This window comes from Cervus canadensis, chromosome 30 (assembly GCF_019320065.1).
Source record: "Cervus canadensis isolate Bull #8, Minnesota chromosome 30, ASM1932006v1, whole genome shotgun sequence".
NCBI classification, from domain to species: Eukaryota; Metazoa; Chordata; class Mammalia; order Artiodactyla; family Cervidae; genus Cervus; species Cervus canadensis.
The window spans coordinates 25,807,235-25,820,770 of NC_057415.1; positions in this window are offsets into that span (position 1 = coordinate 25,807,235).

Genomic DNA, 13,536 nt, shown 5'->3' on the forward strand with positions numbered 1-13,536 from the left:
GTGTAAATCTATGGCTGATTCATATCAATGTATGACAAAACCCACTGAAATGTTGTGAAGTAATTAGCCTCCAACTAATAAAAAAATTAAAAAAAAATAAAAAATAAATAAAAAAAAAATAAAAATAAAAGGAAGTTTCTGAGAGTCTATGTTGACTTCTACCAGCATGAATACTTTCATGCTGAGTTTTCCTTCGCTGAGTTTTCAAATTCTGTTTGTATCTCTTTTAGAGTGTTTTCCATTTTGTATCATCATTATGTATTCATCTGCCTAATTCTCCTTTTAAAGCTCTGAGTGCTTGAGAAAAGTAAACTTTTTCTTTTATTTTGATATACATGTTGTGAAACAAAGTTTGGTGCAAAGCACACATCATTTAAATAAGTTCAACAGTTAAATAAATAAATAAATATCAATAGAGGTGGAACACCCTACATAAATATCACATCATGGAAAAGATCAAATGATTAAATATGTCAGTTTGGGTGCTTAATAAGTAGAATTAGAAGTGTAATAAATTTATTGTGGAAAGCTATTGTGAGGGATGAAGATAGAGGGGACAGGAGTAGGCTAGAAGAGTCTTTAGACCCCACTGCAATCAGATACCTGTGAAAGGAGAAAGGGAAGAATGGATTGGGCAGAAAAAGTCTCATATTCTTGAAAAGTTGTGAAAAAGTCAGACAATTGATGTCCATTAGCAGAAGCTACCTGTTGGAAAATTTCAGCCTTAGGGAGGAAGGATACAGCACTAATACCTCCTGCATACTGGCTTAGTCATGGACTTGGATTAGCCTGCAGGAAAGTGATAGTGGGTTCACAGCAGTAGCAGTAGGCTATTAGACAGCTAGGTTCTCACATCTGGTTCTATATGAGTTCTCAGTGACATGCTTCCTTAGTAATCATGAAAATATAATATCAAAACTTGGAGCTAGGAAAAAAAGGTAATTTACCTATGAATGGTTATTAATAGAAAGCATTAATAGGCATTATTTGTTGCCCACTTCCTTATTTTTACTTACTAAATCCAGTTTGTTATTGTTCACTCACTAAGTAGTGTCTGACTCTTTATGACCCCAATGGACTGTATTATGCCAGGCCTCCTTGTCTTCCACCATCTCCTAGAGTTTGCTTAAATTCATGTCCATTTTTGAGTCAGTGATGTTATTTAACCATCTCATCCTCTGCTACCCCCTTTTCCTGCCCTCAATCTTCCCCAGAATCAGGGTCATTTGCAATGAGTCAGCTCTTCACATCAGGTGGCCAAAGTATTGGAGCTTCAGCTTCAGCATCAGTACTTCCGAAGAATATTCAGGGTTTATTTTCTTTAGGATTGACTGGTTTGATCTCCTTGCAGTCCAAGACACTCTTAAGAGTCTTCTCCAACACCACAGTCCAAAAGCATCAATTCTTCAGCACTCAGTCGTCTTTATGGTCCAACTCTCACATCCATACATGACGACTGGAAAAAAAAACATAACTTTGACTCAATGGATCTTTGTCAATGGTGTCTCTGCTTTTCAATATGCCATCTAGGTTTGTCATCGATTTTCTTCCTTGGAGCAAGGGTCTTTGAATTTCATGGCTGCAGTCACCATTTGCAGTGATTTAGGAGCCCAAGAAAATAAAATCTGTCACTGTTACCACTTTTTCCCCGTCTGTTCACCATGACAAGACCAGATGCCATGATTTTAGTTGCTTGAATGTTGAGGTTTTTTTTTTTTTTTTAGTTTTTTTTATTTTTTTTTATTAGTTGGAGGCTAATTACTTCACAACATTTCAGTGGTTTTGTCATACATTGATATGAATCAGCCATAGATTTACACGTATTCCCCATCCCGATCCCCCCTCCCACCTCCCTCTCTACCCGATCCCTCTGGGTCTTCCCAGTGCACCAGGCCCGAGCACTTGTCTCATGCATCCCACCTGGCTGGTGATCTGTTTCACCATAGATAGTATACATGCTGTTCTTTTGAAATAGCCCACCCTCATATTCTCCCACAGAGTTCAAAAGTCTGTTCTGTATTTTTGTGTCTCTTTTTCTGTTTTGCATATAGGGTTATCATTACCATCTTTCTAAATTCCATATATATGTGTTAGTATGCTGTAATGTTCTTTATCTTTCTGGCTTACTTCACTCTGTATAAGGGCTCCAGTTTCATCCATCTCATTAGGACTGGTTCAAATGAATTCTTTTTAACGCAGTAATATTCCATGGTGTAGTATGTACCACAGGCTTCTATCCATTCATCCTGCTGATGGGCATCTAGGTTGCTTCCATGTCCTGGCTATTATAAACAGCACTGCGATGAACATTGGGGTGCACGTGTCTCTTTCAGATCTGGTTTCCTCGGTGTGTATGCCCAGGAGTGGGATTGCTGGGTCATATGGCAGTTCTATTTCCAGTTTTTAAGAAATCTCCACACTGTTCTCCATAGCTGGCTGTACTAGTTTGCATTCCCACCAACTATGACCCACCTCCAGAATATTGGAAATAAAACAAAACTAAACAAATGGGACCTAATGAAACTTAAAAGCTTTTGCACAACAAAGGAAACTATAAGTAAGGTGAAAAGACAGCCCTCAGATTGGGAGAAAATAATAGCAAATGAAGAAACAGACAAAGGATTAATCTCAAAAATATACAAGCAACTCCTGCAGCTCAATTCCAGAAAAATAAATGACCCAATCAAAAAATGGGCCAAAGAACTAAACAGACATTTCTCCAAAGAAGACATACAGATGGCTAACAAACACATGAAAAGATGCTCAACATCACTCATTATTAGAGAAATGCAAATCAAAACCACAATGAGGTACCATTACACGCCAGTCAGGATGGCTGCTATCCAAAAGTCTACAAGCAATAAATGCTGGAGAGGGTGTGGAGAAAATGAATGTTGAGTTTTAAGCCAGCTTTTTCACTCTCCTCTTTCACTTTCATCAAGAGTCTCTTTAGCTTTTCTTCCCTTTCTGCCATTAGAGTGGTAGCGTCTTTGTATCTGAGGTTTTCGGATATACGTCCAACAATCTTGATTCCAGCTTGTAATTCCTCCAGCTTGGCATTTCACATGATGTCTTCTGTGTACAAGTTAAATAATCATTGTGACAATATACACCTTGTCATATTCCATTCCCAATTTTGAAGCTGTCTATTGTTCCATGTCCATTTCTAGCTGTTGATTATTGACTTACATACAGTTTTCTCAGCCGACAGGTAAGGTGGTCTGGTATTCCCACCTATTTAAGAATTTTCCACAGTTTGTTGTGATCCACAAGAAGTAGATGTCTTTCTGGAATTCCCTTGCTTTCTTATAAGGAATGAATGTTGCCAATTTGATCTCTGGTTCCTCTGGTTCCTAAATCCAGTTTGTACATCTGGAAATTCTTGGTTCATGTACTGCTGAAGCCTAGCTTGAAAGATTTTGAGCATAACCTTGCTAGCATGTGAAATGAGCTCAATTGTACAGTAGTTTGAACATTCTTTGGCATTGCCCTTCTTTCAGAATTGGAGTGAAAACTGACCTTTTCCAGTCCAGTGGCCACTGCTGAGTTTTCCACCTTTGCTGACACTGAGTGCAGCACTTTAACGACATCTTCTTTTAGGATTTGAAATAGCTTAGCTGAAATTCCATCCCCTCCACCTGTGTCTTATGTAGTGATGCTAAGGCCCACTTGATTTCACACTCCAGAATGTCTGGCTCTAATTGAGTGATCACACCATCGTGGTTATCTGAGTCATGAAGATCTTTCTTATACAGTTCTATGTATTCTTGCCACCTCTTCTTGATATCTTCTTTTTCTGTTACTTCCATACTATTTCTATCCTTTATTGTGCCCATTTTGCATGAAATGTTCCCTTGATACCCCCAATTTTCTTGAAGAGATATCTAGTATTTTCCATTCTATTGCTTTCCTCTATTTCTCTGATTGTTAAGAAAGACCTTTTCTCTCCTTCTATTATCTGGAAATCACGTAAGTTTCATAACTTATGCATAATTCTATCCTTGTCCTTAGGATAAGCTACCATTTAGAGTCACCCAACATGATATTGAGAGAGTCAATTCCTAGGTAGGTTGATAAGAAGTCCAGGAGTCCCCAAGGAGAGAGGGGTCTGGAATTCTCAAGGAGGAGAAAAGGAGAAACGTTTTTTTCATCTACATTCCTTCAGTTCAGTTGAGTTCAGTCGCTCAGTAGTGTCCGACTCTCTGCGACCCCGTGAATTGCAGCACTCCAGGATTCGCTGTCCATCACCAACTCTCAGAGTTTACTCAAACTCATGCCCATCGAGTTGGTGATGCCATCCAGCCATCTCATCCTCTGCCATCCCCTTCTCCTCCTGCCCCCAACCCCTCCCAGCATCAGGGTCTTTTCCAATGTGCCAACTCTTCACATAAGGTGGCCAAAGTAGTCTTAGTCAATTACACAACTCAGTTTAAACTCCATACTAGGGATTATACAACAACAGTGTCTCCTGCTTGAGAACAGTTTCTCCTTCCTGAAAACCTCTAGCTAATCCTGTTATTTTAGAATGTATATTATGGGAGTAGGTCTGGTAGGATCTTCCTATTGTTAAATTCTAATCTTGTTATCCTAAAATGTAAATTGTGGGAGTGGGTCTGGTAAAATTTTCCCAAACTTGAGACATTCTTTTGATTCATTGTAATAACTAATTAAAAGGTATATAACTCCATTGGTAACACTAGCAAAGGGGTACTCTTTCTGCCTCCTTCTGATGTCTATGTCAGGAGCTTTCTCTGTCCCTTTTTTACTTTAATAAAACTCTATTACACAAAAGCTCTGAGCGATCAAGCCTTGTCTCTAGCCCCAGATTGAATTCTTCTCCTCTGGAGGCCAAGAATCCTGGTGTCTTTCGTGGTTCAGCAACAACATTTCAATATCATATTTCTTTCACTAATGCCTCATTTTAAATAAGTAAGGTGATCTAATTCTTGAAAATGACAGAGGATGTCTTTTGGCAATTTTCTGACAAAGGTGTGCTTATTCCCAAGAACTACATACTGGATGAGCTGACCTCTTTTCTTCTGTAAATTACTGTCTCTGGATGCAACACCCAGAACTGCCGCCAGTTTCAGTCAACATGCTAGGAAAGGAGGAGTTAGGATTATCACAGAGAAGCCAAGCTGGAGATCTAAACTTACCCATTTAGTGCCTTTCTTAATTCTGGAGCTTTGGACCTTTTGGACTCTTAAGGAAGAAACATGACTTCTTTATAATTTAAGCAAGTTTCATTTGTATCTATTATCTGATTTTGAAAGCATCTATTTAAATAATAGGTATATATTTTAAATTTTATGAAAACTAATGTGAACCAATGTTGTATATAACTATGTGAATACCACCAACTAAAAATAAAAATAATAAAATCTCAAAGATGATATGTAGGAAAGATACGTATCTTTAAGCTCTTTAAACTTCTGCAAGTAGTCAAAGAAACAGAGTTGTAGAGGCATAATTTAACTTTGATAAATTTTTCAAAACTTGATATTCAATATTTCTATAAGCCTTCAGGGAAACTGAATAATTAAATATAACTTTAAAGCAGTTTAAACTAGGAGTTTATGGAAAATAAATTTGCAATAGATATTGAGAGTCTTAAAATGATAAAAAAAAAAAAAAACTTTAAGTCCTGTCATTTAAATTATAAATATTTTTCCTAAGGAAATAATTATAAAATAATATCCCTATAAAAATGTCCATTGTGATTAATTTTAATAATGGGAAAATATTCAGCCAATATATGATTACCCTACAATGATAAATGACTAATTAAAAGATGTTCTTCAACTAGAGTAATTGTTTTTCATATAAAGCCCATTAAAAGGAGCTACACGTGATACTTGTTAAAAATACAGGCTCTTGATCCCTTATTAGACTTTCTGAATCAGAATCTCTTGAATTTACAAGAATTTACACACTCATCTCAAGATATTCTAATGATCAAGCATTAGGTGAGAAATAATGCTCACTCTTAAAATTATAACTATGAAGACCATGCACAAGTATTTCAAAATATCATTACATTGAAAGAAAAATAAAGAAATATAGAAAATATATTTCTTTGCCATCTGAGACACCAGGGAAGAGATTTATAGATGTAGTTTATGTATATGCATATGCATATATGTATATATATGGTGGAGAGTTCTGACAAAACGTGGTCCACTGAAGAAGGTAATTGCAAAACATTATAGTACTCTTGCCTTGAGAACGCCATGAACAATATGAAAAGACAAAAAGATATGACACTGAAAGATGAACTCCCCAGGTCAATAGGTACCCAAAATGCTACCAGAGAAGAGTGGAGAAATAACTCCAGGAATAATGAAAGATGGATCCAAATAGAAAGCAACTCCCAGTTGCGGATGTGACTGGTGATGCTGTCCAATGCTGTGAAAAGCAATACTGCATAGGAACCTGGAATGTTAGGTCCATGAATCAAGGTATTCAGTTCAGTTCAGTTCAGTTCAGTCACTCAGTCGTATCCGACTCTTTGCGACCCCATCAATCACAGCACGCCAGGCCTCCCTGTCCATCACCAGCTCCCAGAATTTACTCAAACTCAGGTCCACCGAGTCGGTGATGCCATCCAGCCATCTCATCCTGTCGTCCCCTTCTCCTCCTGGCCCCAATCCCTCCCAGCATCAGGGTCTTTTCCAATGAGTCAGCTCTTCACATGAGGTGGCCAAAGTACTGGAGTTTCAGCTTCAACATCAGTCCTTCCAATGAACACTCAGGACAGATCTCCCTTAGGATGGAAAGACTGGATCTCCTTGCAGTCCAAGGGACTCTCAAGAGTCTTCTCCAACACCACAGTTCAAAAGCATCAATTCGTCAGCGCTCAGCTTTCTTCACAGTCCAACTCTCACATCCATACATGACAACTGGAAAAACAATAGCCTTGACTAGATGGACATTTGTTGGCAAAGTAATGTCTCTGCTTTTTAATATGCTATCTAGGTTGGTCATAACTTTCCTTCCAAGGAGTAAGTGTCTTTTAATATCATGGCTGCAATCACCATCTGCAATGAGTTTGGAGCCCAAAAAAATAAAGTCTGACACTGTTTCCAGTGTTTCCCCATCTATTTGCCATGAAGTGATGGGACCACATGGCATGATAATTTTCTGAATGTTGAGCTTAAAGCCAACTTTTTCACTCTCCTCTTTCACTTTCATCAAGAGGCTCTTTAGTTCTTCTTCACTTTCTGCCATAAGGGTGGTGTCATCTGCATATCTGAGGTTATTGATATTTCTCCTAGCAATCTTGGTTCCAGCTTGTGCTTCATCTAGCCCAGCGTCTTTACAATGTACTCTGAATATAAGTTAAATAAGCAAGGTGACAATATACAGCCTTGATGGACTCCCTTTCCTGTTTGGAACTAGTCTGTTGTTCCATGTCCAGTTCTAACTGTTGCTTCCTGACCTGCATACAGATTCTCAAGAGGCAGGTCAGGTGGTCTGATATGCCCTTCTCTTTCAGAATTTTCCACAGTTTATTGTGAGCCACACAGTCACAGGCTTTGGCATAGTCAATAAAGCAGAAATAGATGTTTTTCTGGAACTCTCTTGCTTTTTCAAAAATCCAGCAGATGTTGGCCGTTTGATCTCTGGTTCCTCTGCCTTTTCTAAAACCAGCTTGAACATCTGGAAGTTCACAGTTCACGTATTGTTGAAACCTGGCTTGGAGAATTTTAAGCATTACTTTACTAGCGTGTGAGATGAGTGCAATTGTGCAGTAGTTTGAGCATCCTTTGGCATTGCCCTTCTTTGGGATTGGAATGAAAACTGACCTTTACCAATCCTGTGGCCACTGCTGAGTTTTCCAAATTTGCTGGCATATTGAGTGCAGCACTTTCACAGCATCATCTTTCAGGATTTGAAATAGCTCAACTGGAATTCCATCACCTCGACTAGCTTTGTTCGTAGTGATGCTTCCTAAGGCCCACTTGACTTCACATTCCAGGATGTCTGGCTCTAGGTGAGTGATCACACCATCCTGATTATCTGGGTCGTGAAAATCTTTTTTGTACAGTTCTTCTGTGTATTCTTGCCACCTCTTCTTAATATCTTCTGCTTCTGTTAGGTCCCTACCACTTCTGACCTTTATTGAGCCCATCTTTGCATGAAATGTTCCCTTGATATCTCTAATTTTCTTGAAGAGATCTCTAGTCTTTCCCATTCTATTGTTTTCCTCTATTTCTTTGCACTGATTGCTGAGGAAGGCTTTCTTATCTCTCCTTGCTATTCTCTGGAACTCTACATTCAAATGGGTATATCTTTCCTTTTCTCCTTTGCTTTTCGCTTCCATTCCGTTCACAGCTATTTGAAAGGCCTCCTGAGACAGCCATTTTGCCTTTTTGCATTTCTTTTTCTTGGGGATGGTCTTGATTCCTTTCTCCTGTACCAAGTGACAAACCTCCATCCATAGTTCATTAGGTACTCTGTATATCAGGTCTAGTCCCTTAAATCTATTTCTCACTTCCACTGAATAGTCATAACACAGTAAAAGTCATATATGATAAGCCTACAGCAAACATTATCCTCAATGATGAAAAACTGAAAGCATTCCCCTTAAGATCAGGAACAAGACAAGGGTATCCACTTTCACCACTATTATTCAACATAGTTCTGGAAGTTCTAGCTACAGCAGCCCAAGCAGTCTTGAGAAAGAAGAATGGAGCTGGAGGAATCAACCTTCCTGACTTCAGACTGTACTATAAACCTACAGTCATCAAGACAGTATGGTACTGGCACAAAGACATAATTATAGACCAATGGAACAAGATAGAAAGCCCATAAATAAACCCATGCACCTATGGGTACCTTATTTTCAACAAAGGAGGCAAGAATAATCAGTGGGGCAAAGACAGCCTCTTCAGTAAGTGGTGCTGGGAAAACTGGACAGCTACGTGTAAAATAATGTAATTAGAACACTTCTTAACATCATACACAAAGAGAAGCTCAAAATGGATTAAAGACTCAAAAGTAAGACCAGAAACTATAAAACTCTTAGAGTAAAATATAGGGAGAACACTCAATGACATAAATCAAAGCAAGATCCTCTATGGCCCACCTCCTAAAGCAATGGAAGGAAAAACAAAAGTAAACAAGTGGACCTGATTAAACTTAAAAGCTTTTGCACAGCAAAGGAAACAATAAGCAAGGTGAAAAGACAACCCTCAGAATGGGAGAAAATAATAACAAATGAAGTAACTGACAAAGGATTAATTTCCAAAATATACAAGCAGCTTATACAACTCAATACCACAAAAACAAACAACCCAATCAAAAATTGGGAAAAAGATCTATACAGACATTTCTCCAAAGAAGAAATAAAGATGGCTAACAAACACATGAAAAGATGCCCAACATTGCTCATTATTAGAGACATGCAAATCAAAACTACAATTAGTTATTACCTCACATCAATCAGAATGTCCCTCATCAAAAAGTCTACAAACAATAAATGCTAGAGAGGGTGTGGAGAAAAGGGAACACTCTTGCACTGTTGGCGGGAATGTAAATTGGTACAGCCCCTATGGAAGATGATATGGAGATTCCTTAGGTGCTCCGGCCTGGTGCACTGGGAAGACCCAGAGGAGTCGGGTGGAGAGGGAGATGGGAGGGGGGATCGGGATGGGGAATAAGTGTAAATCTATGGCTGATTCATATCAATGTATGACAAAACCCACTGAAATGTTGTGAAGTAATTAGCCTCCAACTAATAAAAAAATTAAAAAAAAGAAAAAAAAAAAAAAAAACTAGGAATAAAACTACCAAATGACCCAGCAATCCCACTCGTAGACATGTACCCTGAGGAAACCAAAATTGAAAAATACACATGTACCCCATTGTTCATTGCAGCACTATTTACAATGGTTAGAACATAGTAGCAACCTAGATGTCCACTGACAGATGAATGTATAAAGAAGTTGTGGTAAATATAACAAAGGAATATTACTCGGTCATAAAATGAAACACAGTTGAGTCAGTTCTGATGAGATGGATGAACCTAGAACCTATCATACAGACTGAAGTGAGTCAGAAAGAGAAAGATAAATATTGTATTCTAATGTGTATATACAAAATCTAAAAAAAAGAAAATGGTACTGAAGAATTTATTTACAGGGCAGGAATGGAGAAACAGACCTAGAGAATACACTCATGGACATGGGGAGAGGGGAGGAGAGGGTGAGATGTATGGGAAAATAACATGGAAACTTACATTAACATATGTAAAATAGATGGCCAACAGAAATTTGCTCTATGGCTCGGGAAACTCAAACAGGGGCTCTGTGTCAATCAAGAGGGATGGGATGGGTGGGAGATAGGAGGGAGTTTCAAAAGGGAGAGAATATTTGTATACCTATGACTGATTCATGTTGAGGTTTGACAGAAAGCAACAAAATTTTGTAAAGCAATTAACCTTCAATTAAAAAAAAAGAAGAAAATTATATTTTCATATAGCTTTAGACATAAAGTGATTCACATATATGTTCCAGCTATTTGATCTATCAGCCAGATTTCAGGGATGAAGGAAACAAAGGGCACACAAGTTAAGGGGACTGTTTAAGTAAGTCGAGCTATAAACGAATTGAGCTCCTCTTCAATCTAGATACTCTGATGATAAAGTTCATGGCCTTAACAACTGCCATGCATGCATAACACTTCTGCTTTTCATTTTAATTATCTATATGCCTAACTTTTGTATTGTTTAGACAGGTCCTAGAAATGTGAGATCAAATCTTATTTGTAATTTGTTGTTCATCTTAGTGTTTAGCAAAGTATCTATCATGTATTGCACACTAACATTAGCTTAATTAAGTGAAATAATTCATTGTTCTTCATTAATGCAAGATGCCAACATACATCAAAGACAAACCGTATCTTGATTCCCTTCAAACATCAGTAATGTACGCTCAAAAAGTACTTATCTTCTCCCTAACCATCTCCATTATTTACCCATTTTCCTTCTTATAAGAATGTCATCAGCAGCTTCAGATTTTCAACCTACTTAGTTTTCCTTTTACTTAAATGGCTTCCTTCTTCATAGGGAACATAAAAACAACCAATTATGAACAAAGTCAGCTGCCCAACTACATTTAGAAATGTGCTTGTATCTAAATGTATTGTTAATTCCTTCTCTTCTCTTTCAATTCTTTCTCTTTCTGTCCCAGGACAATCTCTCTACATGTGCACTGATTCCTATATCCTCTTATCTCTTTCATGATTTTGTTTCATCAATTTCACCAACTCTCATAAATATATTCAGCTTCTGTCTTTTTGTCTACTAAACTCTTCCCTTCTGTTTAACTTTATGCCCAATATAATTGCACAATAAGGCAACTTTCCCTAAATCTAACCTTAAACTAAACATGTAATTATTTGAAACATTACTCATATTACCTTATTCTTCTTCCTGTGGTAGGTTCATTTAACTTATTCATGTAATGCCTTATTTTCTTTTCTTAAGAGCATAAGATATTGTCTAAAAATACAGTTTAGCCAAGATATCATCTGGTGCTGTCTATTCCAGGTCAATAAAGCCAAGGTTAAAGGAGCCAATGGAATCTTAGTAAAGCCAGGCATGATCAACACTAATAAAGTTAACTGGAGAAAAAAATGACAAAATCCAAAGGCAGTCAGCCTAGATTTGCTGGAGGTCCTGGATCTATGAAAGTGATGGATGGCATTTCAGATTAGATGAGACATAAAAAAACTCATGTGTATCACTAGTGATACATGATCCTGAAATGTTACATGTGTCTAAACAAAGTCAAAGTTTAAAAGATTTGATTTTTTTAAAAACCTTTCATATATTGCTTAACTTAGGAAACAGATACGATAAAAACTCCTTTGAATTTTGTCAAAGTAAGGAAAAATGGATAAATTTTTTTTGAGTCATAAGTACATGGAGAAGCAAATTTAATCATTTCTACACTTTTTTTTTTAATCTACTTTGGCATAATTTCCAGTCCAGTTTAGTTTGTAATTCTTAACAAAAGTAACATAATGTAATTTTCCTTTTCTGGAGAATATTTTTTCCATTTTTTAAAATGCTTCACTTATATGTGAAAATGATGTCCATATGTAGCATTGGAAAGTACAAAATATGTTAAAGAGAAGTAAATCATGTATAACTTTTCACTCAGAAGCAGTTGTTGTGAACATAAGTTTCTAAGTGCTATTCTCTTGTTCTAAGTATGTATTTTCAAAAATTTAAAACTCATCCTGTCACAAACTTTACATTTGGATTTTATTTTTTCTACCTAATTTAAACATTTTACTTTAATTTTAAACTGTTTTTCACTTAATCTAAACATTACAAATTCTCCATAAACATCATTTTCAAAGGCAGAAGAATTGCACATTTACTAATCTTCCATAACGACTATTGCATTAATACTCTAAAAATGTTTCCAATCTATGTTTTAAAATAATAAACATTGCACTGTAGAACATGAAGTTTTATTCTATAGTCAATATCTTTTCCTTAGTATAGGTTTTCAGAATCTATATGGAGTACAAGTGATATTCAAGTTTTGACCATTTTAACTTTTGATGCATTGCTTTTTATTTATCCCAAGAAGAAACTGACCACCAGTGTATCAAAAAGTCTATATCTTTGCCACAACTGATTGTTCCCATTAATGAACTGAATAAATATATTCAAAATAACATTCAATTATTTATTGATTCTATATTTTATAGATTGCTAACATGGCTCAGCAATTTAAAAATTTTATTATCTTTGATGTTTTAGATTTTATAAATTTTGTTACCATTTCAGGACTCCTGTTTAAGAGTCTTGATTGATAGAATGACTGGAAGAATTTTGTTGTCTACTACCGCCCTTAGCCTATTATAATCCCTTATTTCATACATACTAATCGATAAATGGACTCCCCTGGTTGCTCAGTGGTAAAGAATCTGCCTACAGTGCAAGAGACCCAGGTTCAATTCCTAGGTCAGGAAGATCCTCTGGAGGAAAGCATGGGAACTGAGAGGGTAACAGGCAGGAAAGCCAGAGGTCTCCAAACGGAGGAAATAGGCTGCAAGTGTCAGACATTTTTATCTCTCAAGTGGCAGGAGGAAACAAACTAGAGATTTTTTTTTTTTCCTTCTCTATACAAATTTAAAAGGAGGTTTCTCTTAAAATACTGTGTTGCCATGACACCTGGTTTCACCTGAAGCTAACTATTCTCAAACCTTGAGTTAACCAATACATTTTTCTTATGGGAATGTTTGTCTTATTCCGCCAAATGGCTCAGAAACTACTTGACAGACCAGTATGTTATACTCAGGTATTGTTCCCCTAATCTATGTAAATGAAACTATTTGTTTGGTAATCTTCCCTTCTACAAGATTCAAGTCAATTGTTTTATGGCCTGGGATGAATTATCTGGTGCCATTCTGAATTTTAAGACATTCCTTTCTTTTCATTAACAGACTGCTAGTGACTATATAACATACAGCTAAAGACTAGGAGGGGGAGTACTCTTTCTGCCCCCTTCTGATGCC